This window comes from Alligator mississippiensis, chromosome 2 (assembly GCF_030867095.1).
Source record: "Alligator mississippiensis isolate rAllMis1 chromosome 2, rAllMis1, whole genome shotgun sequence".
Lineage (NCBI taxonomy): Eukaryota > Metazoa > Chordata > Crocodylia > Alligatoridae > Alligator > Alligator mississippiensis.
Genome location: NC_081825.1, coordinates 205,103,196 through 205,111,269, shown reverse-complemented (window position 1 = coordinate 205,111,269; position 8,074 = coordinate 205,103,196). Strand labels below are relative to the sequence as shown.

General features: G+C 36.4%; 1 protein-coding gene across 1 annotated transcript in view; it reads right to left on the bottom strand.

Moving 5' to 3' along the window:
• Nucleotides 1–7,752, bottom strand: part of CCDC73 (coiled-coil domain containing 73) — a 144,444-nt gene extending 136,692 nt beyond the window's left edge. Inside the window, exons 1-2 of the mRNA XM_019476661.2 lie at nt 7,688–7,752; nt 6,903–7,002 (exon numbers count right to left, since the gene is read on the bottom strand). The gene's annotated coding sequence lies outside the window, so the exon portion shown is untranslated. The remainder of the gene's footprint in view (nt 1–6,902; nt 7,003–7,687) is intronic.
• Nucleotides 7,753–8,074: the final 322 nt, after the last annotated feature.

Genomic DNA, 8,074 nt, shown 5'->3' with positions numbered 1-8,074 from the left:
GTATATCTACTTTCAATCTGAAAAATAAGTTTCTAGTCTTTATGATTTACATAGAAGAAAAATAACTTGAATCTTTACAGCTCATAAAGGCAATTAAAAGATCCAAAGTTAATTACTACTGCAGTCTCCTTATTTTCAAGTCAATTATATATTTTTGGGACAGGACCAAAATTCTTGATATTTGAGGTCATGAATACTAATTAAATAGTTATAAGGGTAAAAATTAAGGAATAAGAGTACTAATCAAATAGTTATAGGGTTTCAATAATTCATGTAACAACTTCAAATATTTAAAAGATGCATTTTAAATTTATTAACTCAAACCAACAATTTATTTGAATTTCAGAATATTCACTCTTTATTCACAAACTGTACTATACACTTGTAAAAGATACACTGTACTCTTTATGCAAAAAAGTCCAGATGTTCCTACTAATCAGATAGCATATCTGTAATTTTGATTATGTCACTGTATCCCTTATACAAAAAGAATAAAAGCCTCAGGTAAAAATTGAAAATCTCTCTACATCTCAGAGAACAGCATTATATCACAATAACTGTTTTATGAGTATAACTATTGGGAATGATCTAGAAAGACAGAGATATAAGTGAATGACTGATGTGCAGAGCTGTAAGAAACAAAATTAGCATATACTGTACTAATTTTCCTCTTCTTTGTACTGTTACCAATACAGCATCAAGCACAGCAGAACTTAGCTCTAAACACCACACAATCTTCTTCCAGTGATTCTACTCCCTTCTCTATGCTGGAGATTGGCTAGTAAAGTAACTGGCAGAAGTGCTTCTGGTAGCTTTCTTCATGTGCAGAGGTCTTTTGCACTAGAGAAATTCACTACTGGCTATCTCCGCTTGGTTTTAAGGTCTAGACTCTAGTGCAAAGGATCTTAGCAGACCAGAGGACTTTAGCAGGTTTAATCTTGACCGTCCTCAGTGATAGCATCTCAAAAGGTATAATACAGGTATTTTCTCATCTTCATAATCAAGTATGTGCCAGTGAATCAGGATACATGTAATGGGCATGGAACCTCACTATATTAGCATACTGAACCAATATTAAAAACATTTACTTATTAGTGTAAACCAGGGAAAGGTATTTTCAATGTCATTTCTGAAAATGTTGATCAACATGTTTAATAAGCTTAATGGAGAAGTTTCCAAATAAAGATTAGTATAAGAAATGAAGATTAAATGCAGTAATATAATTCTATATAATATGGACAATAGGATGCTTCTGTGCTGTTCGATTTAAGAAGATTCTATTTTCTATGGGTTTAATTATTTAGAGCTTTGATGATTAGTACATCTTCTGATTCATCTTACCTTGTGTGTTTCTATTCAGTTTACATAAATTCCCATAAAACACATTTTCTAATCTTTTCTTTTTTTAAATCAATTTATCAAACTTTGCATTTCAATCAGTATCTCTTCCAAAAGGGAACATGTTTCAGATATTTCCTAGAGACAGTTTTATGTAAGGCCAATTCCTACTCTTGGTTTTTGTACTCCAGTATTGCTTTTTATGATGTTATGTCAACATAGCTAAATGTACACGGAAGACCACCATTTCATATAATTTAAGAGTAAGGGCCTGGACATTGAACTTGTGTCCTGGACAAATCATTGCTTCCTACAGTTTAAGGCTTGAGCACAACTCTCCCATCAAGCTCAGAATCATGTTTTAATGGTCCACCCCTTCAAGGTGTTAGAATCAGACTTTAAGCACTCTTGGAGAGAACACCATGCTTCCAAAAGCCCATTCTAATGGTGGATTAACTAAACTCTCTAATGATGTTTTCTCCTTCCCTGATAGGATAACCCTAGGTAGTCTTTTTGGGCAGTCCAAACGAGCACGGCCATGCAGTATGCGGTGCCGCAAACACATCTGCAGCACCACATAACACACAGTCAACTGTTCTCCGCACTGCAAGGGCACACTGCCCATGCATGCACACACTGCTCTGGTTTTTTTTTCCACAGGTATTTTGACCCCTGGATATACAGGAGACAAAAAAATCTGCAGAAAAAAAAATGGAGCAGCACATGCACAGGCAGTACACACCACTGAAAAGCAGTGCTGGGTCACCCAGAGCCATGCTGAGGCTACCAGCCAGGCTCTGCCCAGCAGGATTGCCACCGCTGCAGCCCTAGAAGGCCCCCAGGACCCCAGGTAAGGCTGCTGGGGCCAGCACAGTGCTGCCCGCAACCTCCTGGGGTAACATGTTGCACCAAAGCATGTGTGGCACAGGCATTCCCCAGGGACAATAGCTGCGATGCAAAGTTCACCACTTCTACTTGTCCCCAGGGAACCAATGCCTACGCTTGTCTGGATGTGGCCTTTCACGGCATCAACTTTAGATGTCATGTTCATTTAACTGATTCTCTGTGACAGATAAAGCAGATGGAAGATAGTTGGGGTACCAGTGGCAGAAATTCTTAACTAAAGATAACAAAATTTTTTTTTTTACATGCTCACAACATATTTCTACAGAACACAGAAGAAAAAACCCAGTTATTGTTTTTTGCTTCCATCAAAGTATGTGCAAAATCTGAAACAGTATTTTTATTCCATGTACTAGATAGTCTCCTTAATCCAATCTGTTTTATCCTTGTAACACACCTGAGTACCTCCTATTATTTTTCTAAAGGAAACTCATCCAATTGAGATGAAACTGTCCATACCTAAGGTAATACTGCAAGATCTTAAAGAGTACAGTGGTTAGGTCTTCTGTGCCTGAATTCAGGCTGTAGGTACACATTTAAATTTGGGCTATTTCCATCTCATAAGGTCTTCAACCCAAAGCCTTCCTGCTTGTTGAAGGCTGTATGGTGATAAATATGGAAAAGAAATAGGTCACTGCCTCCTAGGATTGCAGCATGTTGAGTGCTCTTAAAGAAGCATGTTCTATGAGACTTGAAGTTGGCAATGTGATCAATGATGGACCTATTCCTAGTATTTAATATTTTTGTTAAGGTTATGCAGAAGGTAGTGGCAAGACATTTCCCATTTTCAGTTACCTTGGATGTTCCTGACTTTGTTACTATATCTATAGGCTACTTTTGATACCACTGATTATGAAATATTGTTGATTCATTTATTGATATGAACAGAAATAGATTAAATAGCCTTGTGGTGTCATTATTTTTTTCTCACTAGGTGAATTCTGAGCAAAGCTGAGTAAAGAGTAATTCTGAGTTAAGCTTTCTCCTCCATGAGAATGCTTATCTGCTGCTTCACATGATTCCACCATAATACCTTTTTAATATGTATATGGAGCCCCATTGGGAAGGTTTGTGAGCAGACATTTAAGAATATAAATAGTCAGATAAACCTAAATGAATTAGTCTAGTCACATTATAATTGCTGATTTTTTTTCTTTTTGTACAATAGCTGTTGGAGCACAAGTAAAGGCAAAATGGCTGAGACTGAATTAAAAAATACTGAACTGATGCTGGTAGATTACCAAAACCAATTGGAGGATGTGACAAAATCCCTTTGCAAGTTTACACCAGTCAAGTTTGCAATTCAGAAGTTTTGTTCAGCTCCCAATAGTTTTTCTCCCAATCATCTTGGGAAGAAGTTATAGCATTGTCTCAAATGCAGACCCCATTAATATTATATATGCCCTTATCTCTTTTAAATTAGATTACTTTTGTGTATTACGGGTCTATTGTATATTTATAGATGCTGCAGTTGGCACAGAAGGTGTTAAGCAGACTATTTTGTCATAGACTATAGAGCTTGTATTTCCTATCTGTTACGTTTATGGATAAATTGTGACTAGAAACAAATGCCAGATGCCCTGAGACCTGCATATACCTCTTCCAGTATAAAAAGCTCCCTTTAATAGTCTGAGTTCTTATTAAATAAATAAATAACTAAAGTGTAAAATCATTTGAAAACTAGTTAGTCTATATAATCTAGATAATTGCCTTAAATTTCCTTAAAATTGTATATCATACAAGCCAGTTTCCTGGCTCTAATGATAGATAGCCACATTTACATTATCCTCAAACAAACTCCAGAAACAACATTAATTATAGTGTACTGTAGCTGTCTTCAAAAGGTCATGAATACAGTAGGAACAGAGCTGAAATTTGGAGGAGGACTTTTCAAGCATGTATAGATAGTATTATAAAAAAACCCATAAAAATATTTTAATCCATTCAAAAATAAAAATAGATATACAACTTATGTCACTTTAATTGAAATTTAAAAGTTACATCACCCTCAATACATGGGATTGAATTCTCCCTCCCACCATCAACTTTAATATTTTTATTGTTTATTAAAGCTCTTTTGCACTAGTAAGTATAGTTCTTTCAGTTCAAGCAATGCAATCTACTTTCTATTTTTGTGTTAGAGAAACATCTTTTGCAGTCTTTTCACACTGATTTCTAATCATCTTTTGCAGCTAAAAACATCTTCTGCAGCTTTTTTGCAGAAATTTGATTAAACTAGATCTACTTTTTCTTGAGGGTACAATAGTACAAAAGCGTTTGTTTGTTTTAAAAACTATACTGCCACCTAGTTGACATTCTAATGATCTACATGTCATAGTCACAACTGAGGACTTTTTGTCAAATTCAATTCCTACTTATAAACACTGTTTGGGAGAAACCTATAGAGTCAGAAGCAGTGGGTGGGTGACTTCAAAGAACCCCCTAACACCCTCTCAGTAGGTGAGAGTGATTTAGCACTAAAAAATAAGCAGGAGAGAGGCAGTTTTAGTGACAGAAGAAAGGTTAGATTATCTGTTTTCAGGTTTAAGCCCTATAAAACCAAATATCCTAAATTACACCACATTCAGGCACTTTCACTTGTGCAAAGTGAGTTCTTTATGGAACTAAAATTATCCTATTCTGATTTAGTGGCATTTTACAGCCATTTGGCACTTACTTCTATATATACTTATAAATGACTACACAGAGAATAAAGCAGTGGAGAATTAGATCTCCAATTTGTAACTCCCACTCATAATCCAAATTACACAAGTATCCCAAAGCTTCAGTTTATAAGAAATTTCCCCACAAGCCTACTAGTCATCTTATTTCAACTATTTAGTCATGATTTTGCATCACTAGCTAGACAAAATTCCTCTGGTTTATCTTAGTGCTGGCTATATCATTTTGCAATCAAAGGATCTTTGTATGGTTGTTGTGCACATTAGTGAATTTTGGAGCTTGCCAAAGTTTGTCTCCTGCTGCGGTATATCACCTTAAAAAGATAGCTCTTCTTGGAGCAGTCCACAAGGCAAGAGACTTCTCTTAAGTTAGCCCTATATAACACCTAGGGTTTGTTCACCTAATGGCAATATAATTTAGTTCAACATCTAAAAGAGAGGTGTGTAAAAAGCTAATACTCTGACATTAAACATTGAAAATATAAATTGAGAATAAACCTACTCAAAAAGATGAAAAAAAAATTAAACGTGCCACTGACATTATACAACCAAACCATAATACATCAGAAATAGAGCAGGACTCAATAAATAAATCAATGGAATTCAATGGAAAATTTAAAAATGATTTTAAGCCAAACAGACACTGCTCAAAACTAAAGTGTGTTCTCTCTATCAATATCTTATTTAGTTGGTCTATAAAGATGTAATTCTACCTGCCTTCTGACCGACTCCAGACTAACACAGCTAACTACTTCTCCCTACCCGCAGTGGAAATTCAATCCAGTTTAGGCTACAAAAAAGGGATATAAATTATGACACGTTAATGGGTATTAGGAAAACTACATATATTCAAAAGGACAATTTTCTTGCCATTTTCCAGTTGGTCTAATAAAAGGTATCATTTTGGAACCAAGAGTTCTAGTTTTTTGCATGTCTTTTTGTCTCAGACCAACATGGCTACCAAGTGCACCCCTGAAACATGGAAGATGATGAATTTTAGCCTATTTTGGATTTTAAACTTCATTGCAGAACAACAAGGAAGTTATTTACCTCCCTGCCTGCCATCTGACACCTCCAGGGAAGGAATTCTACCTGATCAACACATCAAAGAGCTACTCAACACAGCTCACAAAGACACTCTCATGGACCCAGAGGGACAGCCTTCCATCTCCAGCTCCCTCTGTGCAAAAATGAAGTTTATTTCCTACCTATGGGGACTTTTTACCATCTTGTACTATCTACACTTTTCCACAGAGCCTGACAAAGGGACTTTGATCCCGAAAGCTTGCAGAAAAGGACAATTTTCTTGCCATTTTCCAGTTGGTTTAATAAAAGGTATCATTTTGGAACCAAGAGTTCTAGTTTTTTGTATACACATTCAAAACACTCTCAAGATCAATTAGCCAAAGATAAAAAATACAAATAAAAGGCCAGGATTTTCAGGGTAACTAATGTCAGAATCCTAAAAGCATATTTATATACCAGAATAAGAAGCACTGTTGACTCAAGAGTAACTGTGATATACTTGTAATAAGAGATGGATGTCAAATGTGCTGTACAGACCTGTTTACAGCTCCCATATTACAAAAGTGGGTATGGTGCCACCCAGAATCCTAACTCAAGTTAAGGAAGTTCTTTTACACAACTAAATGGTACTAAGACTCTGAAATGCAAACTAAGTTCTGAGCCATCTTCTCAAGCCCAAAGATAATAGTAAATCAGTAATGATCAATCAGGGTGCTTTAGCACCCTAGAGGTGTTGTGAGATCCTTATAAGGTTACCACGGGTACCCTTAGGTCTTATTAGTTAGTGGAAAGATGTTTGCTAAAGAAGCATCATTCTTCTCATCCTCTAACAAGCAATTTTTTTCTGCAGCTGGAACATAGGAAAAAAAAACTTGAAGGAATTTGCTGGGTCATTTATTCCAATTCCCTACTAATACTACAAGCAACTATAACACATAACCTTTTTCTATATACCTTCTTTGGAGTCTTGATTAGAGCATCTGGAAGAAATCAATGATCTTCTGAATGAGATGTGCTAAAATGAGGGGATGGTTTCTTCTTTGGTTAATGAAGACTGAAGAAAACAAGGAAACCTGTATGTCAGAATATTTCTGTCTCATCCCACTCAAGAAAGTTTCTCCAGCACTAGTTACAGAACAGCTCCCACAAACGGCAGGTAATAGGGAGGACCAGCTGAAGCAGGAGAAACTTATTTTATGACTTCTCCCCCCAAAAAAACTTCAAAGTTGGTCTACACAAGTTAAATGGAGGTTCTTACCCTCCTTTGGAAAAGCCAGCAGCTGCAGAGTTGGCAGCTGCAATTTTCCAAGGATTCAGCACTGCTGAAGGTCAAAATAGTCTCTACTAGTTATTAACCTCAAGGTACAATATAATGCCACAACCATTAACTGAGAATCAAGCAGGAAAACAAACAAACAAACAAAACAAAACCCATCAAAATAAGCATCAAAGGTCTTAAAACCATTTCTCAACATAAATTCCTGAGTCATTTTTTAAAGAATTGAGAACTGCAATATTTTAGTTTTTATCACTCTACTAGAGGGATGAAAAACCCAAAAGACCTTACTTTTTCAATAAAAAAATCAAAGTATCTACATTTTACTGAATGCATGTTAAATGGATAACTATATTACTTATGTATAAATAATAATTTTATACAAATCCACTTCTGTCTTAAAGAAGTCCATTGTTTGATGCACTCCCCAGTCCCCATAAACCCTAGTGTTGGTTACACTCACCAGTTATTCTTCCATCGGATATGGTCTTTCCAACACCCAAAAGACTCCTCGGGGCTCAGTAGAAACTGAAAAAGCAAAAACACAACTAATTTGCCACTGTGCTTGAACCAGAAATGCAACCAGTTGCCTGTTGCCTCTAGCTTGGAAATGAATATGGACAGGCAGTACAGTAGCAGCCCAAAAATGAAGGTATAGCTAGAGATCAGTGATTCTCAACCTGGGCGCCTGGGGTCCAAATGAGAGGTACCATGAGTAAACAGGCTGAGAACCACTAATCTAGCCAGAAGGACAGAGAAGAGCCACAGAAACAGGGAAGGAAGAAAGAGAAGAGAGCGGCACAGTCCTTCTGCCCAGGTTCTATTGGCAGCCCTTTAAACCAGTGGTTCT